Source organism: Oryctolagus cuniculus, chromosome 18, assembly GCF_051225735.1.
Source record: "Oryctolagus cuniculus isolate XC-2025 breed Fujian yellow rabbit chromosome 18, ASM5122573v1, whole genome shotgun sequence".
In the NCBI taxonomy this organism is placed as follows: Eukaryota; Metazoa; Chordata; class Mammalia; order Lagomorpha; family Leporidae; genus Oryctolagus; species Oryctolagus cuniculus.
Genome location: NC_142884.1, coordinates 62,646,632 through 62,673,914, shown reverse-complemented (window position 1 = coordinate 62,673,914; position 27,283 = coordinate 62,646,632). Strand labels below are relative to the sequence as shown.

Sequence of the window (27,283 nt, the reverse complement as noted above, 5' to 3'; positions counted from 1 at the left end):
TTTAAAAGTAAATTGTCTCAAAAAATCATTTAATGAGTTTAAGAAATTTGGGGGTGGTATCGTGGCACAGTAGGTTAAGCCACCACCTGTGACACTGGCATCAAATATGAGTGCCTGCTTGAGTTCTGGCTGCTCCACTTCTGATCCAGCTCCCTGTCTAGAAAAGCAGCAGGTGATGGCCAGAGACCGTGGGCCCTGCTGCTCATGTGAGAGATCTGGACAGAGTTCCAGGCTCTGGGCTTTGGCCTGGCCTAGCTCTGATCCTTGTAGTCATCTGGGGGTGAATCAGTGGGTAGAAGATCTCTCTCTCTCTCTCTCTCTCCCTCCCTCCATCCGTCCCTCTCTCTCTCTAACCCTGCTTTTCAAAAAAATAAACCTGAAAGAAAGTGAGAGAGAGAGAGAGAGAAAGCAAGAGAAAGAAAAAGAAAGAAAGAAAACCATGATGAGGACCCACTGTATCTACCAGAATAGCTTCAATTAAACACCCACTGTTGGCAAGGATGGTGAGCAGTACTCTCTTGGCTACATTGTTCTCATCAGGGTTTTCATTTGCATTTCCCTGACAACTAATGGAGTTGAAAATCTTTTTGAGTACTTCTTGGCCACTCATATGGAAGCTTTTGAGTTTTAACGTTTACACTTAGGTCTACAATCCATCTCAAATTAATTTTTTGTGGATAGTATAAGGTAAAGGTTGAGGGTGGGATTTTCAAATATTTGAAAGCACTTGTTCCTGTACCATTTGTTGAAAATACTTTTCATGTTGTCATCTTTGTCCAACACTGAATGATCACATAAATGTATTTGTGCTCTGTGTTCTGTCCCATGAGCCGGCTTTTTGATCTTTATGATAAAACCAGACTGCCTTGATTCCCATAGCTTACCAGCCTTGCAGTCAGCGAGGGTGAGGCTCTTCACTTCTTGCAGGATTGCTTTAGACAGCCTTGGTCTTCCACATGAAGTCTAGAATCTGCTTATCATTTTTTTCTTTTTTATATTAAACCTTTTATTTATTTTTATTTATTTGAAAGGTGGAGAGACAGATAAAGATATTCCATCCACTGGTTCACTCCCCAAATGCCTGCAGTACCTGGGACCTGGCCAGGCTGAAACCAAGACCCTGAAATTCAACGTGGGTCTCCCATGTGGGCTGCAAGGACCCAACTACCCGGGTCATCACCTTCTGCCTCCCAGGATGCGGTTAGCAGGAAGCTGGATTTGGGGGCAGAGCTGGGACTCAAACCCCAGGTACTCCAGTGTGGGAGGCAGGTGCCCCCAGCACGTGCTACTGGAGGATTGTTAAAACTATGAGAGCAGACTTGTGTGCTTCTCCCTTTAATCTCCTCATCCTGCCAGGTTTCGCTTCATGTATTTTGAAACTCTGTTATTAGGTGTAGACACATCCATGATACTTTCCTGGTGATATTTATGGTCACAACATTTCCCTTTTGCTCTCTGGTAACGGCTCTGTCCTGAAGTCTACTTGGATGGGCACCCACCTGCCACTGCAGCTCTCCCATGCGTACGGGCTGCATGGCTTTCCTTTCCACCTGTTTCCTGCAGCAGCTCTGACGTGTCTCTTGCTGCAGAGTACGGATACGCCATGCTTCTTAACCATTCTGGCAATGTATGTCTTCCAACTGAAGTGCTTCGGGCCATTACCTTTGAGGCAATTCCCAGCGTGGTTAGCGCTGAGCCCAGCGTTCCACTATTTCTTTTCTGTTTGTTCCCTGGGTTCTGCTGCTGCTCCTCTGTGGCCCCTCTCATCTGTGTTGGGGGGAATTGGATATTTTTTTAGAAATCACTTTCATCTATCTGTTAGCCTTGAAAATGTGTTAAATTTACATTTCTTTGCATTTTAAGTGGTCACTGTAGAAATTATAATATCTATCAGTGATGGTTCATAGTCCATTTAGAATTTATATTGTATACTTTAAAATATGTATCATGTATTATAGCTATATAAACTATGAACCTCACAATGCAAGGTTAAAGTTCTTCTTTAAACATTCATAGAATTCTAAACAAAGAGGCAAATTACTTTCTATATTTGCTTAGATTTTTCAATTTGAAAGCCCACGTTGGAGTGCTTGGGTTTGATGCCGGCTCTGGCTCCCGACTCCAGCTTCCTGCTAATGTGGACCCTGGGAGGCAGCAGTGATGGATCAAATGGTTGGGCTCCGGCCACCCACAGCGGGGCCCGAGATTGAGTTTCAAACTCCTGGCTTCTCTTTCAAATAAATAAAAACTTTTTTTTTTTTTTTTTGAAGGGGAGAAAGCACACTTGCCTCAAGTACAAAATTAAGGGGGTACGAGAACTCAGCAATCAAGATAAATACTATTTTAACACAATATACTTTTTTTTTTTTTTTTTTTTTTTTTTTTTTTTTTTTGACAGGCAGAGTGGACAGTGAGAGAGAGACAGAGAGAGAAAGGTCTTCCTTTTGCCGTTGGTTCACCCTCCAATGGCCGCCGCTGCAGCCGGCGCACCGCGCTGATCCTGGCAGGAGCCAGGAGCCAGGTGCTTTTCCTGGTCTCCCATGGGGTGCAGGGCCCAAGCACCTGGGCCATCCTCCACTGCACTCCCTGGCCATAGCAGAGAGCTGGCCTGGAAGAGGGGCGACCGGGACAGAATCCGGCGCCCCACACAATATACTTTTTAAAAACAAAGTGTAAAAAGTCAGCAGTGAACAAAATGCTAAACTTTTACATAAGACACACTGACTGCACTGTACAACCCACACCGCCTGCCGCCCCCTCATCTCAGCCCTCTTGGATCCTGCCTTTAATTGAAACGTTGGTGTCTTCCTCATTGCAGAGGTAGTTTTGCTTTTGAAAAATATTGCATAAAATGGCATTTATCTTGATTATGGGGGTTCTTGCCACTCCCTTATATTTTGGACTTGTGTCACCCTAGTCCCAGCCAGGGGCAGCAGCGTAGGCCTCTGATATCTTCCCTGGGAGTGTGTTGTGCTCCAGGGGCTTAAATTGCTGCTAGGGATGCCTGCATCCCTTAGAGTTGGGATTGAGACCTGCCTCTGCTTCTGACCCCGCTCCCTGCTAATGTACCTGGGAGGCAGTAATGACCCAAGTACTTCGGTCCCTGCCACCCACAGAGACCCAGATGGAGTTCCCGGCTCCTGGCTTCATACTGGCCCAGCCCTGACTGTTATGGGCATTTGGGAAGTGAACCAGTAGATGAAGGAGATCTTTCTCTCTCTCTCTCTCTCTCTCTCTCTCTCTCTCTCTTTCTCCCTATCCCTCTCCCTCTCCCTCTCCTCCCTCTCCTGACCCCCCCACTCTGTTTTAAATGTTGTTGTTGTTGTTGTTTTTTAAATCTTCTTTGCAGTGCCAGTGCTGTGGCATAGTTAAAAGTTAACTGGCCTGCAGCACTGGCCTCCCATATGGGCACTGGTTTGAGTCCTGGGTGCTCCATTTCCAGTCCAGCTCCCTGCTAATGTTCCTGGGAAAGCAGAAGAAGATGGCCCAAGCACTTGACCCCTATACCCACGTGGGAGACCCAGAAAAAACTCCTGGCTCCTGGCTTCGGATTGGCTCAGTTCTGGCAGTTGCGACCATTTGGGGAGTGAACCAGTGGAAGCGAGACCTCTCTCTCTGTCTCTTCCTCTCTCTGTAACTCTTTCAAATAAAAAAAATAGATCTTAAAAAAAAAAAAAACTTGGCTACATCGCCATTCCGAACAAAAGAAATCCTGTCAGCATACTTTTTGATAACATAAAAATATATTTTTGATACATAAAAGTATAAAGCTGTCACCTTCCTGGTGACAGCCAAGGGAGGGATTTGGTAAGTTCTTGGCACAGTTAATTTAGCAGTTTTATAAATAGGAACTCTAACAGACTTCTGGATCCCAAAGTCAAAATTCATTCACTAACGCCCCAACTTTCCTTGTTTCAACATAAGAGACTAAGAACAAGGTTATGAAACACACACATACAAAAGTACATTTTGTTGTTTGTCACAATGCACACTGATGTATTTATTTTGTGTTTAAGGCTTCAGATGGCTCCAGTGATTAAATCTCAGATCTGATCCTTTGTGGCAAGAAAGGTCCCAGGGTGCTATTCAAAAAATATTTAAATATGAGGCCGGCACTGTGGCACAGTGCTGCCGCCTGTGATGCCGGCATCCCATATGGGTGCCGGTTCGATTCCTGGCTGCTCCACTTCCGATCCAGCTCTCTGCTATGGCCTGGGAAAGCAGTGGAGGATGGCCCGAGTCCTTGGGCTCCTGCACCCACATGGGAGACCCAGAGGAAGCTCCTTGCTCCTGGCCTTGGATAGGCCCAGCTCTGGCCATTGTGGCCATTTGGGGAGTAAACCAGGTGATAGAAGATCTCCCTCTCTTTGTAACCCTGTCTTCCAAATAAATAAACCCTTAAAAATATTCAATTTTAAAGAAAAAGGTTATTGAGAAGTCAAAAAATTTCAAATAAAATAAATCTTTAAAACAAAACAAAAATATTCTATCTCTTTTTTCCAATCCCACCTGCATGTCCAAAGAGGCAACACAGAGTGACAGTGAGAACCCCAGACTGAGAATCGCAGGCTCAGGACGTGTGATGCACTTCCATCTGAGCAGGTCCCCAGCTGGCGCCACAGTTTGCCTGAAACGCGGTGCCAGTGTCTCTCTGTCAACCTCCTTTTCTCATGCAAAATGATTATAGGCCATCTTACGTATCCTGTTTCTGAAATGATAAAAGTTAATTCCAAAAACAATTATTTATAAAGAACATTTTGAAAGAGACAGGAATACATAGAACCTGATTATATTTCTTTTTATCTTTTAAAATTTATTTGAAAGGCAGAGAGACAGAGATAAAGATCTTCCATCCCCTGGTTCACTCCCCAAAGGCCCCCAACAGCCTGCGCTGGGCCAGACTGGCCAGGAGCCATGAACTTGATATGAGTCTTCCACAAAGGTGGCAGGGAGCCAAGAAGCCATCATTATTGTCTCCCAGGGGTGCACATCAGCAGGAAGCTGGAATTGGGAGTGGAACTTAGACTTGAACCTAGCTACTCCTAAATGGGATATGAGCATCCCAAGGGGTGTTTTAACCACTAAGCCAAATGCTTGCCTCCAGATTTTATTTTTATTTTTTATGTTTATTTATTTATTTGAAAGGCAGAGTTACAGAGAGACAGAGGCAGAAAGAGAGAGAGAGAGGTCTTCCATCTGTTGGTTCACTCCCCAGATGGCTGCAACGGCCAGAGCTGAGCCAGATGCAGGGACCCAAGCACCTAGGTCATCTTCTGCTACTTTTCCAGGCCATAGCAGGGAGCTGGTTTGGAAGAGGAGCAGCCTGGACTCAAATCCGCGCCATACGGGATGCCAGCACCATAAGTGGAGGCCTAGCCTACTACACCACAGTGCCAGCCCCGGTTTTTATTTTTCATTTTATTAAAGATGTATTTATTTATTTGAATATCAGACTTACAGGGAGAGAGAGAGAGAGGGAAAGAGAGAGAGACAGAGAGAGAGAGATAGAATCTTCCATCCACTGGTTCACTCCCCAGATGGCCACAATGGTCAGAGCTGGGCCAGGTTGAAGCCAGGAATTTCATCTGGGTCTCCCACATGGATGGCAGGGACCCAAGCACCCAGACCACCTTTTACAGCTTTGCTTTTCCTAGGCCATGAGCAGGAACCTGAATTGGAAGTGGAGCAGCTGGGACTTAAACAGGTGCCAATATGAGATAGTGCCATTGCAGGTGGCTTTACCAGCTATGCCACAATGCCAGCCCCTAAAAAAAAAACTGTTTTTCAAAAGAGGCAGGAATCTGGGGCAGTTGTAAAGTCACCACTTGGGATGCCCATACCCCATACTGAAATGCCTGGTTCGAGTCCCAGCTACTCTGCTTTGGATCCAGCTTCCTGCTAATGCACACCCTGGGAGCAGCAGGTGATGATTTAAGAACTTGGGTCCCTGCCACCCACATGGGAGACCCAGATGGAGGTTCTGGCTCCTGGCTTTGGACTGGCCTAGCCCCAGCTGTTGAGGACATTTGAGGGAAGAAACCAACTGATGGAAGATCTCTCTTCACTGTCTCTCTGTCTCTGTGTCTCTCTACTTCTCAAACAAAAATAAAAATTTTAAATGTATTTTTAAAGTTTGAAAAAGGACAAAGAAACACTCAAGGGTCTTCTGTCAAGGCCAGGCATGACGGGGATGTCGCTGTTCGCGCACGCAGAGGTGAGGTGGCCTCCAGTGGTCCACACCACTCTAAGCTGCCCAAGGTGGCACCTCCTGGCCACTGCTAGGAAATCTGACATTAACCCAGGCTTTGCAGCTACTTCTGACCTGCAGCCAGCCTCTGGAAGTGGTCTCCAGCTGGTCAGGAGACATCTCCGTGGCTCCTTCGCGAGGTCCCAGGCCAAGGCATGCCATGACCCGCCCTCGCTCCTCAAAATGAGTGCTCCTTCTGCTGAGCTGACCCGGGAGCCTCTCCTCCACCCCAGCCCGTTCCTTCCAGATCAGAGTGGTCCTGGCCAGAAAGCCAGGTGCAAAATCCTCCACGCATCCAAGAGCATCTCACCGCGGCAGAGTTCAACACACGCCTTGGCCTTGGCGCTGACCTGGGCAGCACGCCCCCTCGCACCGGCCCCTCCGTGCCAAGTGCCAAGGCGCACACCTGGACCCCGTCCTCTGGGAGGGAGAAGAGGCGGGTGAGCGCTGCCCCGATCAGGGAGCAGAGAACGCCCAGGGTGAACACTTCGGTGCTTCGGCCTTCAGAACTCATTAAACAGGAACTCTGTGAACTCCTCCCGGTGCCAGCCCAGCCTGGGGAGCACCATCCGACTTGCAGTCAGCGGCGAGAGGAGGTGGAGAGGGCAGCAGGCCCTGGGGCTTCAAAGAGGAGGAGCGGGCCAGGGAGGCTCAGGAAGAGAGAATCCATCACAGAGACCGCATCAAGGACGCCGCAGGTCTTTCTAGTTCCCGGGAAAGCGGCTGCTAGACTGTGCCAGGCTCGCAGCCCAGCTGGCCTCCTCCTGGGGAACCGGACTTGTCTAGGTCCCCTGTGCTGAGGACAGGTCAGCCTCCCACCGATCACTATTCAGAGGACAAGGTTCTGGGACTTCCCGCGAACCTGAGCGCGGCCGTGGGAATCAACACAGCCCCAGCACGCGCAGGCTCTTCTCTGCCAACCTTTTCCTAGTATTTACCAAGTGCAGACAGCAACTCCGGGAATGCCCCATCACCCTGTGTGCCCGGTCCCATTATTATCCCAGTTTGACAGCTATGGCAACCAAGGCACAGAGAGGTTAAGGAACACGCCCAGTGTCACTGACCTGGTAAATAATACAGCCAGGATTTGAACCCAGGCCCAGCGGGCTTGAGTCCATGCTTTGACCCGTTTCTTAAGCGAGGCCTCCCAGCTTGCTCTACCTCTGCTTCTCAACAACCCGACCTTGAGAAATCATGAACAGCCAGGGGACAGGCTGTGCAACGGTGCTGGTCAGATTGGGAAAAGGCACGGGCAGTGCCACCTGGCGCACGTACATTCTGCACCCCACCCTTCACTCATCCTCGGCTTCAGCCTTCCCTGTGCGGAATCAGGGGCCCATTCTTTGAAGGGGGGAAATCACAGGAGCACAGTTCATGCAGTGCAAGCTGACCAGGGAAACGTGCGGAGGGGGATTCGAGCTCGGCCGAGCGGTGCTGACGTCAGAAGCAGGGTGGGCGCAAGAGAGGATGATTCTGGCACATAGAGGTGAGAGGGCCAGGGCTCCAGGCAGCTCTCCTGGCCACTCCCCGCACGGCAGGTCGGGGCCTTCCGTCCTGCAGATCCAAGCCTGCACATAGCACCCCTCTTTTTAGCATTTCCCCCACGAGGCTGACGATTCCTGTTGGCTTCTGACTAATTTTTGTAACCCCAGTGCTAGGCAAAGACTCAATAAACGCAAAAGCCTCCAAGGTGGAGAAGCACAGGTGTCCTGGGTGGGGAGTGAGTAGGTAGGTTCACCTGCGTAGAGAGGACAGAGCCCGGGCTTCTCACACCCCAACACGCATCAGAATCACTGCGGCTCTTGTGAACACCAAAGTCCTGATTGAGTAGATATGGGCGAGGCCCGACATTCTTATTCCAACAAGTTCACCTGTAAGGCCACTACTCCTGGTCCCTGGACCCCACTTTGAGAAGCTAGTGGCTCCCTGCCCCCTGCCCAGCACACAGCACGCATGCTTCGTCCCACGCCAGGACTCCCATCCTCCAGCCTCAGCCGCTCCTGACGCTGCTCCCGCAGCCTTTGCCAGCCTCTGCTCCCACTTTTCCTCCTCCTGTGCAGCCCCCGGTTGCAGGACAACCTACCTGACAGCTGCAGTTCCCCCACGGCGTGGCCTGCGGATCGCTGGGGTGGGGGCTTGGTGAGCAGACTCCTGTAGTCAAGGATCACAGCCGGCATTATCTCCAAGAAGCTCAGGGCTTGTCTGCAGCTCTGAGAACTCCCGCAGAACTGTGTCTGAGTTGGGGCAGGTGGGGCAAGGGAGAGACTTAGTGCCTCTCATCTCCATCAGCACCTGCAGCAGCTGAGGTCTAAGTCAAGGACAGGGTTTGCCGCCCTCCGCTCACAGAGACTGCTGCCCTCAGACTCTGGGGGTAGGGGTGGAGCCTCCTGAGCGGCCCCTCTGTAATCCAGGGAGGGGTAGTAAGAGAAGCGACACCCTCTTCCCCACCCAGTGAGGCTCTTCTCTTCAGAACCTTGGTCCCCAGCATCCTTTCCCTGTCCTTAAAGACACTTGCCTCTTTCTGGGCAGGAAACTGTAAAAGGGGAGATGGAGCCTCCCGCCCCAGAGGCCGAGTGTCCCCCACGCATGTTCTCTGCCCCTAGGACCCTGGGGGACTGGGCATGACCACAGGGACATTTCACAGCCTGGTGCCCTGGGCAGGGGCTGCACCTCCCCAGCCTCGGAGCCCAGCTTGGCTCCCCTATGCCAGGGAGCCGACAGCTGCCTACCTCGCAGGGCCCTGGGCGCCTCCTTCCGCCCCCCTGTCTCGCTGCAAATCCCTGCTTGCTCTTTCGCTTTTCAGGGAAACCTCCTGAGTGCACCTTCTATCAGGACTCAGACTGAGCCAAAGGATTTCCTCTTTACCAGGTACCCCGTTTGGCCTAAGCCAGGGATTTAAGCTTTAATCATAGACGCTGAGATGCCGGAGAGCCAGAGAGGCAAGGCTTTCTGTAGGGGGAGGGGAGGCAGCAATCCCAGGCCCTGGGCGGGTTTCTCATTCATTTAATTCCCTCCACCACTAACTCCTCCGCAGACTCAGAAACCACCGGGTGCCAGACTCAGCGCTCAGCCCTGTGGGGACCGAAGACCATGAGGAGTGGGCCACAGCCTCCGTGGCAGGCCTGTGGGCCTAGGGCAGGCTGAGGGCCCTGGGATGGCACTGAAAGTGACAGGCGCGAGATAAGGGCCTGATGAGAATGCAGACAGAACAGCCTGAGAGCCGCAGCCTGGCCTTGCTCCAACACTGGGGACCCGGGAGGACCTTGGTGTAGGGCTGAGGTCACACAGCACCCTCAGTGCAGAAGCCAGGGCAGCCCCTCCCTCTGGCTCCTCCCTGGGACTCCTCCCTCGGGCCCATCACCTCCAAAACCCCCACCCCCACCCCAAGGGTCTTCCTGGCTCCGCCCTGTGCTGGGGCTTTGCTCACAGGAGCTCTGTCCACCCTCCCAACCGCCCTTGGACTAGGCTCATTGCTCTCATTTCATAGCTAAGTAAACCCAGGCTCAGGTCCCCGACTTGTCCCAGGTGCCATCAGCAGACACTGCAGGCATCCTACCTGCCCGCTTCCCAAAGGCACAGCCCTGCCTTTGACCTTTCACAGGAACAGCGTTGTGTACAGACCACCAGGGAGGTGTGAGGCAGCATCTCATTTAACCCTCACAATGGCCCGGAGGGGGTGCCCGGCTGGAATGTCCCCACTTCACAGAGGAAGAAGCTGACACCACGAGGGGACCTCACTCTTTGAAGGGCCCAGAGCTGAGGTGTGGGGAAGCCAGAGTTTGAACCCGGGAGACCAACTGAGTTTATGCCCCTAACCCCCTAGGACCTATATTATTATTTTCTTTAAGTGGGCTCCTTGGTAGAACCCTTGTAGGTTTATAGAAAAAATACAGCTTCCATATACCCTATGCCCAGTTTCAGGACTAGCTCTATCTTTTGTTAGTCTGATAAACTTGTTACAACTCATTGAATGTATCAATATCGATACATTGTTACTAACGGAAGCCCACAGCTTATGCCACTTCCTCAGTTTACCAATGTCTTCTCTGTGTTCCAGGATCCCGCATTTCCCTGAGTACCCTATCTGCTTAAGGATCCTCTGGGCTGTGCCAGTTCCTCAGAATTTTCTTATTTTTGATGACTCAACTTTTTACAAAATTGTGGTAAGCTATAATGTAAGATTTTCAATCCTTGCTTTTTAAAATTTATTTTATTTGCTTGAAAGGCACAGAGAGGGGGTCGGTGCTGTGGCACAGCAGGTAAAGGTGCCGCCTGCAGAACCGGCATCCCATATGGGCACTGGTTTGGGTCCCGGCTGCTCTACTTTCAATCCAGCTCTCTGCTATGGCCTGGGAAAGCAGTGGAAGGTGGCCCAAGTGCTTGGGCCCCTGCATCGATGTGGGAGACCCAGAGGAAGTTCCTGGCTCCTGCTCCGGATCGGCCATTGCGGCCAACTGGGGAGTGAACCAGTGGATGGAAGACACCTCTCCTCTCTCTGCCTCTGCCTCTGCCTCTCTGTGATTCTTTCAGGTAAATAAATAAACTCTCAAAAAGAAAGAAAGAAAGAAAGACACGGAGAGAGGGAGAGAGGGAGAGAGGGGGAGGGAGAGAGGAGGAGTGAGGAGAAGAGAGGGGGAGTGAGGGGGAGAGAGAGAGATATCATCTGCTGGCTCAAAAATGCCCACAACAGCCAGGACTAAGCCAGTCCAAAGCCAGAAGCCCAGAACTCAGTCTGGGCCTCCCGTGTGGGTGGGAGAGACCCAACCATTTGAGCCATCAGCCTGCTGCCTCCTAGGGTCTGCACAAGTAGAAAAGTGGAATCCAGAGCAGAGCTGGGACTCGAACCCAGGCATTTCCCATGAGCTTCATGAAGCCCCCGTCCTGCCCCACGTTTTCCCCCTTTTTCGCTGAGCAGTGTTTGCTGGAACACATCTACTGTAACTTGACGACCTGTTCCCTTGCGGATGTACATGTGAGCTGTTACCAGTTTAGGCTCCTGTGACTAAAGTTGTCGCACACATTCTTGTGCACGGGTGTTTGGTGGGCAGATGTTCTCGTTTCTCTTAAGTAAAGAGTTTTTCGTACATTTCCATATCGACCACCACCTTGTTCACACTCAAAAAATGTTTGCTGTGGAGGAGGGCATTTGGCACAGCGGTGAAGATGCCACATGGGACACCCACGTCCTGTAACAGAGAGCCTGGACTTGAGTTCTGGCTCCACTCCTGAGCCCAGCTTCCTGCTAATGCATGCCTGGGAGAGCGGGTGATGGCTCAGGTACTAGGTCACTGCCACCCACATGGGGGACCTGGATTAAGCTCTGGGTTCCTGGCTTCAGCCTGGCCCATCATTGGCCATCAGCCAATTGGCAGGTGTTTGAGGAGTGAACCAGTGCATAGAAGATCTCTCTCTCTCTCTCTCTCCCTTTAAAATAAATAAATATTTAAAAAAGACTTTGATAAAACAGAGTCACAGAACTAAGAGCTATGGAGTAGCAATACTCACCTCAAACACTGAAGTGCTACAGCTTCCAAAGCCGCCTGTGACCCCAACGGCAAAGGCAGAGGAAGAGAAAGGACGTCCAAGGAGACACTGCTTCAGTTAAGAGCACTGAGACAGGACGACTTTGAACGAGAGCCAGAACGTGGGAACAAGCAGGTGGCTCCTCCTGTGGGGACAGACACTTCTCTCCCACACGCTGGCTGGACAGGGAGTCCTGGCGGGCGTCCCTGCTGTGTACAAACCAGGGACTCTGATGGTGGGGGGATAGGGGTGGGCGGGGGGAGGTTGAGCGACAGCAAAGGTTATGATGGTCGTGGTTTATCAGTGAGATTTTTCATGATGTTTGGTAGGAGGGTACTTCAAAACTGTGGAATTAAAAGAGAAATCTGTCTTTGTGCCAAAAAAGTTGAAATCCAAACTTGTTTTATAATATGTGTTTTCCATAATTTTTTTTTTTTTTTTTATAGAGGCAGGGAGAGAAAGCCAGACAGAGCTCCCATTTGCTGGCCCATTCCCCAGATGCCAGCAACAGCCAGAGCTGGGCCACTGCTGAACCAGGAGTCTGTAATTCAACCCAGCTCTCCCATGTGGATGGCAGGAACCTGAGGCATCATGGCTGTTTCCACGGTTTGCACTGGCAGGAAGCTGGAGTCAGGAGCCGGAGCTGGGAATCAAACTCAGGTACTGGGACATAGGACACAGGTATCCTGGCTGCTACGAAGGCAAATGTCAGCTCCATCTGAACTCCGGAGGGTTCTTGTATCCTGTCTGGGAACAGCATTAACACCCTTTCTCTCTGCCTCCCCACTGCTACTCCTGAATTGCTGCCCTGAGGGAGGGGTGCACCCTGGCCAGGGAAAACCCGGAGCAGGAGGTGATCCAGCCTTGGTTTCCCCTGGGCTCTGGAAGATGCCTGTGTGCAGTCAGAAACTGGGGTTTTAGGGGCCAGCACTGTGGTGTAGCAGGTTAACACCCTGGCCTGAAGCGCCAGTATCCCATATGGGTGCCAGTTTGGGACCCGGCTGCCCCACTTCCGATCCAGCTCTCTGCTATGGCCTGGGAAAGCAATGGAGGATGGCAAGTCCTTGGCCCCTGCACCCACATGGGAGTCATGGAAGAAGCTCCTGGCTCCTGGCTTCAGATCGGCACAGCTCCAGCTGTTGCGGCCAACTGGGGAGTGAACCATCGGATGGAAGACCTCTCTCTCTCTCTCTCTGCATAATTCTAACTTGCAAATAAATAAATAAGTCTTAAAAGAAAGGAAGGAAGGAAGGAAGGAAGGAAGGAAGGAAGGAAGGAAGGAAGGAAGGAAGGAAGGAAGGAAGGAAGGGCTGGTGCCGCGGCTCCCTAGGCTAATCCTCCACCCGCGGCACTGATACCCCGGGTTCTAGTCCCAGTTGGGGCACCAGATTCTGTCCTGGTTGCTCCTCTTCCAGTCCAGCTCTCTGCTGTGGCCTGGGAAGGCAGTGGAGGATGGCCCAAGTGCTTGGGCCCTGCACCCGCATGGGAGACCAGGAGGAAGCACCTGGCTCCTGGCTTCGGATCAGCGTGGTGTGCCAGCCGTAGCGGCCATTTGGGGGGTGAACCAACGGAAGGAAGACCTTTCTCTCTGTCTCTCTCTCTCCCTAACTCTGCCTGTCAAAAAATAAATAAATAAATAAGAAAGAAGGGAAGGAGGGAGGGAAGGAAGGAAGGCAGGAAGGAAGAAACCAACCCTGGGGTTTTACCACAGATGTAGCCGTGTGTGCTTTTGTCTCCAAAGGTCCTTTCAGCTCTGAAATATTATGACACAACAACGATGACGCTTTTTTTTTTTTAATTTGACAGATAGAGTTAGACAGTGAGAGAGAGACAGAGAGAAAGGTCTTCCCTCCTTTGGTTCACTCCCCAAATGGCTGCCACAGCCGGAACTATGCCGATCCGAAGCCAGGAGCCAGGTGCTTCCTCCTGGTCTCCCATGCGGTGCAGGGGCCCAAGCACTTGGGCCATCCTCCACTGCCTTCCTGGGCCACAGCAGAGAGCTGGACTGGAAGAGGAGCAACCGGGACTAGAACCCAGAGCCCATATGGGATGCCGGCACAGCAGGTGGAGGGTTAACCAAGTGAGCCACGGCGCCGGCTCCAATGCCTCTTTCTTCAGTACTTGTTTTTTCTCCTTACAAAGGTATGTGTTCACCATAGAAAGTTAGGTAGATCAATAACGGTGCAGGAAACACAATACAAAATCACTCACGATTTTGCAACCCAGTGCTCTCTCTTGTTGACGTTCACTCATTCATTTAACAAACATTTGAGTGCCTGCCATGGACAGAGTTTGAAACATATCATGTTAGGCTATTTCGGCTTCTTTTTTTTTTTTTTTTTTTTTTTTTGACAGGCAGAGTGGACAGTGAGAGAGAGAGACAGAGAGAGAAAGGTCTTCCTTTGCCGTTGGTTCACTCTCCAATGGCCGCCGCTGCAGCCGGCGCACCGCGCTGATCCTATGGCAGGAGCCAGGAGCCAGGTGCTTTTCCTGGTCTCCCATGGGGTGCAGGGCCCAAGCACCTGGGCCATCCTCCACTGCACTCCCTGGCCACAGCAGAGAGCTGGCCTGGAAGAGGGGCAACCGGGATAGAATCCGGCGCCCCGACCGGGACTAGAACCCGGTGTGCCGGCGCCGCAAGGTGGAGGATTATATTTCGGCTTCTATTTTAACAAGATCATTCTGCTCTGTAACCTGCCTTTCCCTTAATAGACAATTGTGAGTGTGTTCTCTTGGTGGTAAATATTTTTCTACCAAGTTCCACTTTTTCATGTTAATACCCTCAGAGCTGCATTTTGAGCAGATTCATAACCAGCTGTTTAGGATAATTCCTGGGTTGTTTAGGACTCCTGGGTTGATCAGCAGCACACTTAGAGGCTTTTGGAGGCACTGCCAAACCAGCCCACACCCCATCCTTTCTTCCTCCCGCTCACACACACTTCAAGAAAGGTCTGGGGCTGGTGTTGGGGCACAGCAGGTTAAGCCGCCACTGGCGTCCCATGTTGGAGCACCTGTTCAAGTCCCAGCTGCTTCACTTCTGATCCAGCTCCCTGCTAATGCACCTGGGAAAGCAGCAGAAGATGGCCCAAGTATTTGGGTCCCTGACACTCAGATGGAGTTCCAGGCTCCTGGCCTCAGCCTGGTCCAGCCCCAGCCGTTGAAGCCATCTGGGGAGTGAACCTGCAGATTGCAGATCTCTTTCTCCCTCTCTCTGTGTCACTCAGCCTTTCAAATAAATCTTTAAAAATAAAATGTCTAGGGGCTGGCATTGTGGAGCAAAGGGTAAAGCCACCACCTGTGATGCCGATATCCCATATGGGCACTGGTTTGGGTCTTAGTCGCTACACTTCCAATCCAGCTCCCTGCCAATGTGCCTGGGAAAGCAGTGGAAGATGGCACAAGTGCTTTGGCCCCTGCACCCATGTGAGAGACCGGAAGCAGCTCCTGGCTCCTGGTTTTGGCCTGGGTTTCCAGCCTGGGCCATTGTGGATCAAAGATCTCTCTCTCTTCTCTGTCTCCCTCTCTCTGTAACTCTTTCAAATAAATAAATGTTTAAAACAAAAGGTCTAGAAATGTGCTGTTCATTTCAGTTCCAGCCACATGTAGTTACGTATATTTAAATTAATTTACTTATAAATGTTTTATTCATTTGAAAGGCACCGTGATAGAGATCTTCCATCTGCTGGTTCACTCCCCAAATGCCCACAATAGCCAGGGCTGGGCCAGGCCAAAGTCAGGAGCCTGGAACTTCATCTGGGTCTCCCACATGGGTGGCAGGGGCCCAAGCACTTGGTTCATCTCCTGCTCCCTCCCAGGCACATCAGCAGGAAGCACATTATCTGAAGTGCAGAGTAGCCAGGACTCTAATAGAATACAGGCATCCCAAGCAGTGGCTTAACCCACTCTCAACAGTGCCCATCTTTTTTTTTTAATTTATTTATTTGAAAAGCAGAGTGAGAGGAGAGACCTTCCATCTGCTGTTTCACTCTCCAAATGGGTACAACAGCTAGGGCTGGGCCAGGTTGAGGCCAAAAGCTGGAACTCCATCCAGTTCTCCCACATGGGTGCAGGGACCCAAGCACCTGGGCCATCTTCTGCTGCTTCCCAGGAGCATTAGCAGGAAGCTGGATCAGAAGTGGAGCAGCCTGGACTCGAACCAGCACTCCAATATGGGAATACGGGCATCTCAAACTTCGGCTTAGTCCACGGCACCACGGTGCACACCCCTTACATTTTTTTTTAAAGTGAGCCTAACTCAGGCTCTTACAAGCAGCCCTACCATGAGATCCACCCCCTGACAGCACACTCCAATGACCTCCCACTATGCTCGCCTCCTGAACACCAGCTTAGGGCTCTGGGGGTCAAACATCAGCATGAGTTTGGGAGACAAATCCTGTCCAAACTATAGCCGCTTCCCCAAAGGCTGTGCCTCACGTCCACTGGTCATCGCAGATAGGTTTGCTTATGGAGGTTCTTCACAGCCTTCAGCTTTGGTCACTGGATTTAAAGTCTAATTTTCTCCCTAGAGATAGCCATCAAAAGGGTAGTATTAAGAACCTTCAGGGGTAGGCATTTGGCCTAGCAGTTAAGGTGCTGCTTGGGATGCCCACACTGGAGTGCCTGGGTTCAAATCCTGGCTCTGCTTCTTATTCCAGCTCCCTGCTAATGTGCACCCAGAGAGGCGGCAGGCGATGGCTCAGGTAATTGGATCCTTGCAACCCATGTGGGAGATCTGCATTGAATTTCCAGCTCCTGGCTTCAGCCCAGCCCAGCATTTGGGAAGTAAACCAATGGATGGGAGCTCTGTCTCTGTGGTTCTCATATAAATAAACCTACACTTAGAAAAGAATCAGCATATATAAAATTCGCTTTCATATGCATGAGAGTTTTTTTTTTTTTAATTTGACAGGTAGAATTATAGACAGTGAGAGAGAGACAGAGAGAAAGGTCTTCCTTCCGTTGGTTCACTTCCCTAATGGCTGCTACGGCCGGCGCTGTGCTGATCTAAAGCCAGGAGCCAGATGCTTCCTCCTGGTCTCCCATGGGGTGCAGGGCCCAAGCACTTGGGCCATCCTCCACTCCCCTCCCTGGCCACAGCAGAGAGCTGACCTGGAAGAGGGGCAACCGGGACAGAATCCGGCACCCTGACCGGGACTAGAACCCGATGTGCCGGCACCGCAAGGCGGAGGATTAGCCTAGTGAGCCGCGGCGCCAGCCAAGAGTTCTAAAAAGACACACAGAAATGAGGAGCATTAGTTAGGCAACTTAGCAGTGGGTATGTTAGAACACGAACGAGAGGCAGCTTTGCCAATGAATATATTCCTTATTTTAAAATAGATTCAACATAAATTTAAAAATAGACTTCAGGGGTGGGTGTTTTGTGCCGCAGTTAGGATGCCTCTTGCGACGCCCACATCCCGTATCAGAGTGCCTGGGGTTGAGTCCTGCTTCACTTCCATTCCAGGTTCCTGCTAACGCACACTCTGGGCAGCAGCAGGTGATGGCTCAGGTGGTTGGGCCTCTACCACCCACACAGAAGATCCAGACGGAGTTCTGGGTTCCTGGCTGTGGTCTGGCATAGCCTTAGCTGCTGCAGGTATTTGGGGAATGAACCAGTAGATGGAAGATCTGTCTGTCTCTGGCTTTCAAAGAAAAAAACTTACATATAAACCCCCTGTCTAGACCCGTCTCCAGGTAACTGGGAGAGCCCACCCAGGCTGCCAGTCCCTGTCCGCTAACAGCCAGCAAGGAAGCTTCTGGGGAGGGCTTGCCTCACACACACACACACACACACCTGGTGGGTGGGATCTTTCCTACCCTCCCCCTTCCTTGGGTGTCTGAGGCAAGTGACGGTCCACACCTTTCTGAGTCAATGGGGATGATGTGAGGAACGAGTTTTTCCAAAATACCACTCTCAGTTGCAAACCCACACCCAGCCCTAACCCTCCCCCCTAATGGACCCACTCCTACACCTCACTTAACTCCTTTGCATTCTGGGAAGGTTTGCCACCTTGACCTTGGAGAGCCCCTTTGTCCATAGGTGCTGCAGGAAACATATTCCCAGGACTGGGTGGCCCTGGGGCTGGCATCAGAGGGACCGAAGGACGGAGGGTGTGGGTCACCTGCAGGTCTCTCAGGTGCTCTTCAAAGTCCTTAACCCCTACCTGGACCAGAGAGAGAACTCCAGGCCTGGCCTTTGTTGAGGACGCTGGTTGGGCCTACCCCTTACTGAGAGGCCCAGGGACTGGTCTGGCTCGTAAGTCTTGGCCCAGGCCCCCTGGACTGGAACCAGAAAATCCATGGAGACAGGAAGAGATCAGTGATCATCAGTGGCTGGGCCGGGGATGGGGAGTGACCGTTAGAGGGTATGGACTTCCTTTTTGGAGTGATGAAAATGCGCAGGAATTAGAACAATTAGATAGTTTCTCTCTGAGTACACTAAAAGCCACTGAGTTGAACTATTGAAAAGGGTGAGTTTTATGGAATGTGAATCATATTTCAGAAAATTTAGAGACTTGCAAATTTATTGACATATAATTTGTATGCCATAAAATATACCCGTTTAAATGCAGAGTTCAATGACTTCTGACAAAATCCCCATGGCACCACACCCCCAGTCAAAATAGGGAACCTGGGGGCTGGCGGTGTGGCGTAGCAGGCTAAGCCTCTGCCTGTAGCACCAGCATCCCATATAGGTGCCAGTTCACACCCTGGCTGTTCCTCTTCCGATCCAGCTCTCAGCTTATGGCCTGGGAAAACAGCAGAAGATGGCCCAAGCACTTGGGCCCCTGAACCCACATCGGAGACCCGGAAGAAGCTCCTGGCTCCTGATTGGCTCAGCTCTGGCTGTTGCAGCCATTTGTGAAGTGAACCAGCAGATGGAAGATCTTTGTCTCTGTCTCTCCCTCTCCCTGTCTATAACTCTACCTTTCGAATAAACAAATAAAATCTTAAACAAATAGGGAAACTGTCCATCACCCCCAAAAAGTTCCCCTGTGCCCTTTCAGCATTTTTTTCAACAAAGTTGACTAGGATAGAAAATACCAGTTTTCAGCACATTCAGTAAGGATTTGATTTCATAAAACTTGAATTTCAGTTATAGTTCAAGATGCACTGTACACATTACAGGATGAGGATGTGAGTCTCTGTCCAAAAAATCTGGGAGTTGCTATTGAAACACAGCACATCATAGAAGCCACTGTTTCAGTTACAGAAATGGCCTCACTCCTGATGGCTGCCACGTGCCAGCCTCTACGCAAAGCCTCATTGAATGACCTCGCTGAATGATTGGGGCTACTTTCTTCAAGGCGCCTCGCTACCTCCATTCTACCAATGGAGAAACCTAAGCTTTGCCCCTGGGTACCAGACACATCTGATCCCAAACCATTATGTGGAATGCCTTGGTCTCCCTTTGGTGGGCTTAGAACTCCAGCCGAAATGGCAAATCCTGGGGACACAGACTGTCAGTCAATCTGAGTTAATTCATTTGAGTACAGCAAAAAGAACAGTAGCAAGAGAGAAGATAATAGTAAGGGCAAAGAAAATAATAGTGGTAAGACTTGTGCCTGCAGGCTAGCAGGGGGTGTGCGCGCCCACCAGTCAGCACCGAAGCCCCTGAGAGAAGAGCCAGTGTCGTACTCTTCTTTGTGACCCTGGGTGTGATCAGCACGCAGGTCATACCTGGAGGACTGGCTTTGTCACTGTGCAGTCACCAGTAATGTTGCCCCAGTCTTGCTCTGAGACAGTCCTGGCCACCAGACCAGGTCGAACCTGCAAAACCTCCTCCCTTTTGGACTGCGCTGTAAGGCTCGGAGGAGCCCTGGGTGACACGTTTGGTCCTGTGGCTGCGAGAAAGACGAGTCAGGGGACTGGCTGGAAACACTGGCAGACCCCGAGCCCTCCAGGGCCCTCCTGCCAAGCAAGTGGCCACGGAACAGCAGGGGCAGGACTTTCAGCCTGGAGCTGCTTTGGTCCCTGATGGCGCCTCCCTGAGAGATGGCAGCCATCCTCAGTCTCTCATCTCAAGAGTCCAGACTGATGGCTCAGGCTGTACCTTCCAGTTAGCCCTAACTGATGTGTTGCTAGTTATTGCTAGTTAATGGGCCAGCTTAGCTCAGGACTCAAACTCCCTTTTTCTCTGTCAGATTCCTTGGCGTCGTTAAATCTTGACCCGTGGGGAGGATCTTGAAAAGCTGCACTTGAACTTCCCTGCACACCCCCATGGCCTGAAGAAGTCAGTGCACTCCCAAAGGAGAAGAGTTTTCATTCAAGGAGAAGTCCCAGGCACCCTTGGGACTTTATTTGGGTCTCTTCAATGTGTTAAACTGACCCCACCAGCCAGGAATGGTGTGGAAAGAATCGGAATCAGACAGACATGGGTTTGGATCCCGGCTCTGTCATTTGTTAGCTATGTGACCTTGGGCAATTTACCTAACCTCTCTGAACTTCAGTTTCCTCATCTTGAAAACAAAAACAGAACAAACCTGGAAAAAAAAAAAAAACAAAAACAAAAACAAAAAAACCTGTGGCTAATAACTTGAGTCTCATTGGGAGATTCTGGAGTAAGATGAGATCAAGGTGGGAGTATGGAGTTGGCACTTAATACACATCAGTTCTCCTTCTCTCCTCCTGCCTGCCAAGTATATTAGCATTCTGCCGAGACAGGGTCAGCCAAGCAACTTTCTCCTAGGGAGGATTCATATTTTATTTTTGTTTTCCTGGAAGGGCAGGAACAGGAAACTTTGGACTGGGAAGAACACCCTGACTTTGGCCCTTCTAGGATGTGTTCAGTGAAGGTTTCCACGGGACCTTGACTGCCTGGCATTCGTAACATGGTATGCACAGGAAGAAGGGGTTGTACCCGCTGCTTTGCCTGGAAGACAGTTCCCATCTATCTACAGTGCCACCAAAGAGGTCCCAGGTGCCATGAGCCTACTCACTGGGATGCTGATGAGTCTCTCCTGGGCCCTCGCTCCCACTCCTGCTTTGCCAAAACGCAATTCTCTCCAGGTCCTAAAAATGCAAACAGTCCCCTGCTCCACTGTCATCGCTGTTTTCCCATGGCACTTGGGATAAGATCCCAACTCTTTCTGGGTGTCCAAGCCCCTTGGGATCTGGCTGCCTCCTCCCCCTCCCTTTTCCTCTCCTGTCACCCTGCTCCGTGTTTCTGTTCCTCAAGAGGCCAGCTTGTTCCAGCCCAGGGCCCCTGCAGCAGCTGCTGCCCCTGCATGGAGGGCCCTCCTCCAAACAGCTGCTTCTTTTCCAGGACCACAGTACTGATCTGCAGGGGCCACACTGCAAGACCCCCAGTAGATACCTGAAACCATATAGCATATGCTATGTTTTCATCTATGACAAAGTCTGTTTGAGAGAGACAGACACAAGGAGAACGCATGCTCCCATCCACTGGTTCACTCCCCAAACACCTGTAACAGCCTGGACAGGGCTGGGCTGAAGCTGGGAACCAGGGACTCGACCCAGGTCTCCCACATGAGTGCCAACAACCCAGTCTCTGAGCCATCACTACTGCTTCCCTGAGCACCAGCAGCATCTGGAGTCAGGAGCTGGAGCTGGGAATCAAACCCAGGCTCTGCAAAATGCAATCCATGCACCTCCACTGGCCTCCCCCCTGCCAGGCCACACAACCACCCTGAACATTTACTTTATAACTTGGACACATCAAGAGATTAACAATAATAACTGATAACTAAGCAGAACTGGCACAACAATATCCTGCAATAAGAGTCATGTGAATGTGATATAGCTCTCTTTCAACATAGCTAAGAGGGATTAACAGGTGAGTAGTATATACAGCACGGATACACTGCACACAGGGACGATTCATGTCCAGGGAGGGACAGAGGGGTGGCAGGAACTTTTATCAAGCTGCTCTGAACAACATGCTATTTAAAATTTAAGGAGCATTTATTTCTGGAAGTTTCCATGTAATATTTTCAGACCATGGTTGAACACAGTAACTGAAACCAGGAAAAGCAAAACTGCAGATAAAGGGGGCTCTTTATACATATATATTATATTATATTATATTATATTATATTATATTATATTATATTTACATTATATATAATATGTATCTACTAATCTGTAAGTTAATATATATTATTTGTATATATACTAACACATAAATTAATATATTATCTTTTATTGTTCAAGAAGGACTCTGCCCTAAGTGCCACCCAACTTTGGTGCAGGTACTTCGTCCGTCCGGACCTCAGTCTCCTGACCTGTAAAACACGTGTGCCATCAGCAGGTCACTAGGCTCCAGTCCCCCCATCCTCAAGACCTCTCTGTCACATCCCCGCCATTGTCACAGTCACATCAGCCTGTTTTATGTTCATCTCTGCACTCGTCAGTGTCTAGAATGATCTGGGCTCTCGTGTCTATCACCATGCGCCCCAGTGCCCACGACACGGCCTGGCATGTGGCCGGCCCACACCACATGTTTGTTGAATAATCAGCCCCCTTTGCCTTGCGTTGGCCGCGTAAATCAAGGCTCTCTGGGTCAGGTCCCTCTTCGTGTTAGAGCTTCTAACGTGTAAGTGTCTAGACAGTCCTTTTATTTTTGGCATTTTTGGCAAAGTGAATCGCTTCTGGAATTTAACAAAACCAGACAACGCCTGTCTCCCTCGAGCCTCCGCCAACACGGTGCCACCTCTTCATGAATCTGCAGAGACTCTCGCTGCTCGCTGCCCAGGCCCTCCATGAAAAACAGGCGTGGACGAGACGCAGGTTCTACAAATCCCTCTGGGATACCCTGCTGCCAGGGAAACCAGGGCACCACCTTCCACCAGAGGCAGCCTGAGGAGGCGAGGGCCCCTGCTCATCCACAGGCTGGACACATGGGATTGGCTCAGGCAGGAGCCAGGCGAGAAACGCTGGCCCCTGGGAAGTGCTGAAGAGGAGCAATTTTAAGATCCACGCTGAAAAGAAAGCTGATGGGGGAGTGAGGGTGGGGGGTGGGGGAGGCTCAGCTTCCTCCACCCTGGGGAACTTAACCTACTAGGATAGAGATCAAATGTTGAATTTGGGGTGTTTATCCGTGCGCTTTTGGGAACAAATCCACACTTTCTATGCAGGGTGCAATTGGGTTTGTGCCCCCAGAAGTTAACCTCGGTTCTGGAAGGCATGCCATCCGGCCAGCGAATCATCCCTATCCTAAACACGACCTGAGCCGAAGCAGTCACGAGAAAGGAAAAGTGTTTTGTGCTCCAAAGTAAACAACAGCCACTTCCAACAGGAATTGGCTGTCACATTCTCTGCAGTTGGGAAAAAAAAATCAACAGAGCATCCGCCCAGCCTGCAAAGGCCCATCCCTTACGCCCAGGTCTCCAGGGAGGGCAGCAAGCCTTTGTTTTCCAGTGTGTGGGCAACCAGCTGGGCACAGAGCCAGGGGGAGAGACCTTTATGGAAGAAAACACTGCCGTGCGCCCAGCTGTGCGAACAGAAGCACCCCGATGGCAGCTCTGGCTGACGCAGGCACACGATGGCCACGGCTGTAGTGGGAGCCCCCCGTGCCAGCTGCGGACGTCCAGCTCTCCGCTGAATTATCGACTGCACTCCAGCCAGGGGGCTGCACTGTCTCTCCCTCCCGGTGCTCACGGGCCCCGCTGCTTGCTGAGTAGACCGTGGACCCCTCACCATGGGCAAGCCCGTATTTCTCCCTGGGACCACCCCAGCCATCAGCTCCGAGCTCCTGCTTATACAAGGCTGTGTCCCATTTGGTGTTCGGCAGAGGCTCCCTTTCCTTGGCCCTCTCGCCTTTGAAAGGGGAGGACCTGGGACGTGGCAGAAATCCCAATAAACACTGGAAGGAGCCCCAGGAGCGGGCGGGCGGGCCTGGGGCCAGCGTGCTGCGCCAGCACTTGGTGTAGCCTCCAGGGAGAGTGTAGTCCACACTCGCCCTGGCTTCCGAGAGGCAGGCCCTGGTGTCAGCCTCTCCACGGGCCCCGGGGAGCCTCACTCAGTCTTGAGTTGCTCTTTTGCTGTGTTTGCATACAGTCTCTCTCCCAGAGGAATTCTTCATTTCCTCCCCCAAATCTGTCTCTCCTCCCAGCTTCCCTTGCTGAACGAACAGCACTTTCACCACCTGAGGGCTCACTGTTGGGGTCCTAACTTCAGCAGCAGCTCCCGGGACCCAGGCCCCAGAGCCAAAGTGTCCCCTCACTCCCCAACACCCAGGTGGCCCCTTCACGCCAGGCTGCCAACGGATCACACTCCGCAATTCCTTTGTCTCCTACTCAGTCTGTGAAGGTCAGGAGTCTGGGCACAACCAACATTCTCCATTTGCTTCTCCAAAGTCACTCCCACCCTGCTCCCCTCTGGTCCCTGCTTCAGGAGTCAACTGATGGGGACCCTGCCAGCTGCACCTGCAGACTCTCCTAGCTAGCGCTCCACAGGCATTTCACGCCTGCTGACTCCACTGCTCAAGCTCCCCCTCCCCTGGCTTGCAGTAGTGTCTCCTGTTGGGAGGCACAAGGAGACAGGAGGCTGCCTTCCTGCCATGGCGCCTGTCTGGAGCTCTGTGCCACAGCTCTGCTGGGATCTGTAAGCGCTCTCTCCCTGCGCCCTCTCAGGCTGGGGTGGTCTGCCCTGCAATGCTTCCCCAGGGTTTCTCTCCCAGCCCCTGCTCCTCTGAGGACGGCCCCGCTTCAGCACACTGTCCTCCACGATCCCTTTAGAATGGACCATTTGTTACCTGCCAAGACCCCAACAAGGGCTCTGACCAATTCGGGGCCATGTCTGTGTTTTTATTTACTTTTTAAAAAGTTGTATCATTTTATTTTTAAAAATTTTTAAAGATTTACTTTATTTATTTGAAAGGCAGAGTTAGAGAGGAAGAGGTGGAGAGGGAGGTCTTCCTTCTACTGGTTCATTCCCCAAATGGCTATGATGGCCTGGTTCTGGGCCAGGCCAAAACTAGAAACTAGGAGCTTCTCCTGGGTTCCCCACAAGGGTTCAGGGGTCCAATCACTGGGACCATCTTCTGCTGCTTTCCCAGGCCATTAGCCTCTGCTGGATCAGAAGTAGAGCAGCCAGGGCTTGAACCAGCACCCATATGGGATGCAGGCATCACAGTCAGCGGTTTTACCTGCTATGCCACGGCACTGGCCCCTTATTTACTTTTTAAAAAGTTTATTTATTTGAAAGAGAGAGACAGATCTTCTATCCATTGATTCATTCCCTAAATGGCTACAATAGCCAGGCCTAGATCGGGTGGAACCCAGGAGTCCAGAACACCATCTGGGCCTCCCATATGGGTAGCAAGAACCCAAGACTGGAGCCATCACCTGCTGGCCTCCAGGGTGTGCATCAGCTGGATTCGACTCCACCGCAGGCACGATATGGGACGGAGGCAATGTCTGCCCCAGTTTACGTGTTTAAATTATCATTCATACACCATAATACTCAACAAAATTGAAAACATATAATTCAGTGATTTTTTGTGCATTCACAGACTTGGGGACCATCATCACTAGTGCATTGCAGGACATTTTCATCACCTCCAAGAGGAGCCCCATGGCCATCAGCAGCCACTGCCCTGTCCCTTCTGCAGGCTCCAGCAGCCACTCATGGACTTGCCTGTTCTGGACGTCTCGGAACAGCACAGGCACGTTTCAGCTGGCTTTCTGTATCTGGCTTCTCTCACTCAGCATCACCTTTTCAGACCCTCCGGGGCTGGAGCACACGTTGGTGTTTCATCTCTTTGTGGCTGAGTAATATTCCACAAATGAGAGAGCCCGTTTTGCTTATCCATTAGTTGATTTTACACTTGGGCTGTTTCTGTGTGAATGTATGTTTTCAATTTTCCTGGGGTATACACTGAGGAATGGAGTTGCTAGGCCACATGATAACTCTAAGCTTAACTTTATTAGGAAGAACACTGTATTTTAAATTTCTGTGTGTTGCTACAAGACTTCTGGCTGTGTACAAGAGTGCTGGGGCTGCCGCCTGTGACACCATCATCCCATGTTGGAGCACTGAGTTGAGTCCCAGCTGCTCCACTTCCATCTCCCTGCTGAGGTGCCTGGGAAGGCAGCAGAAGATGGCTGCCCAAATGCCTGAGTCCTTGCCACCCCTGTGGGAGATCCAGATGGAGTTTCTGGCTCCTGGCTTTGGCCTGGCTCAGCTCTGGCCACTGTGGGCATTTGGGGAGTGAGTCAGTGGATGGAAGATCTCTCTCTCTCTCTCTTTCCCTCCCTCCTTCTCTCTCTCCTTCCCTGCCTCCCTCTCTCCCTCCCTCCATCCTTCCCTCCCTTCCTCCCTCTCTCTTTCTCTGCCTTACGTTTCTGTGTACCCCACAGCACTACACAGAACCTTCTTTATCCTGTGGCCTCAGGTATTGGCAACTGTGTGGAAAGGATCCCAAACTGACAAGGACATAGAGCAAGAGAAGTCTCAAACCCTGGACAACCACCCGTAGGCACCCATCTGGGAGACATCCCACACATATGTACCCAGCTATACAAACAGGAGTGCTCATAATAGTTTGTCAGCCAAAAAATGCTAATAATGCAATGTCTATAAACAGTAGTTTGGATAACTACGTTGTGGTCTATACATCGAGGAAAACAAATGAACTACAGCTACGCATTGAAAGAAACAAGTCCCCAAAGAACACATACAGTTTGAGTTCATCAATATAAAGTTCCCAAACAGGCAAAATGAAGTTATGCGGTTTAAGGTTGCAAATGTAGATGGGAAAAGCCGTTAACAAGTATTGTAACTAAAAGCAGCGGGCCGGCGCCGCGGCTCAATAGGCTAATCCTCCGCCTTGCGGCGCTGGCACACCCGGTTCTAGTCCCGGTCGGGGCGCTGGATTCTGTCCCGGTTGCCCCTCTTCCAGGCCAGCTCTCTGCTGTGGCCCGGGAGTGCAGTGGAGGATGACCCAGGTGCTTGGGCCCTGCACCCCATGGGAGACCAGGAGAAGCACCTGGCTCCTGCCATCGGATCAGCGCGGTGCGCCGGCAGCAGTGTGCCGGCCGTGGCAGCCATTGGAGGGTGAACCAACGGTAAAGGAAGACCTTTCTGTCTGTCTCTCTCTCACTGTCCACTCTGCCTGTCAAAAAAATAAAAATAAAAAAATAAAAAGTAACCAAAAGCAGCACATTGGTCACCTCTGGCGGGGAGATGACAAGGAGACATATACAGGAAGGGTGCAGGAAGGTCTTGGGGCTGTCACCAATTTTCTAGTTCTCGTCTTGCAGGTGGGTACCTTGGGGATTATTCTGAATGCTGTGTAACTACACTAGTCCATTTTCCTTTACTGTAACAGAATGCTCATACAGCACTTGAAGAGAAAAGAGACTAATTCAGCTCACAGATGTGGAGGCTGAGGGTCCAAGCAGCACGGTGCAGGCTCTTGCAAGGGCTTTGTGGCAGAGGACATGGTGGCAGGAGTGCATGTGAGAGACAGATCACATGGTGAGACAGGAAGCCAGAGAGCTAGGAGGGGCCAGTTTTGCTTTTTTGTAACAACGTAGGGTTCCATGAGAA

At 51.1% G+C, this 27,283-nt stretch overlaps 2 long non-coding RNA genes across 8 annotated transcripts in view; one reads left to right on the top strand and one right to left on the bottom strand.

Annotated features, from left to right (window-relative positions):
- Positions 1–8,457, bottom strand: part of LOC149120998 (uncharacterized) — a 46,465-nt gene extending 38,008 nt beyond the window's left edge. For both annotated transcript variants that reach the window (XR_016225343.1, XR_016225344.1), the window contains exon 1: positions 8,331–8,457. This is a non-coding gene — a long non-coding RNA (uncharacterized LOC149120998). The remainder of the gene's footprint in view (positions 1–8,330) is intronic.
- Positions 7,272–20,187, top strand: LOC149120997 (uncharacterized). 6 transcript variants are annotated; one of them, XR_016225350.1, is made up of 6 exons: positions 7,272–8,120; positions 9,051–9,115; positions 10,305–10,410; positions 12,217–12,430; positions 17,235–17,366; positions 19,915–20,187. It is a non-coding gene; the product is annotated as an uncharacterized LOC149120997 (long non-coding RNA). The 6 variants fall into 6 exon arrangements; XR_016225345.1 differs by lacking the exon at positions 7,272–8,120 and adding an exon at positions 8,129–8,386; XR_016225346.1 differs by lacking the exons at positions 7,272–8,120; positions 19,915–20,187 and adding exons at positions 8,129–8,386; positions 18,505–18,697.
- Positions 20,188–27,283: the final 7,096 nt, after the last annotated feature.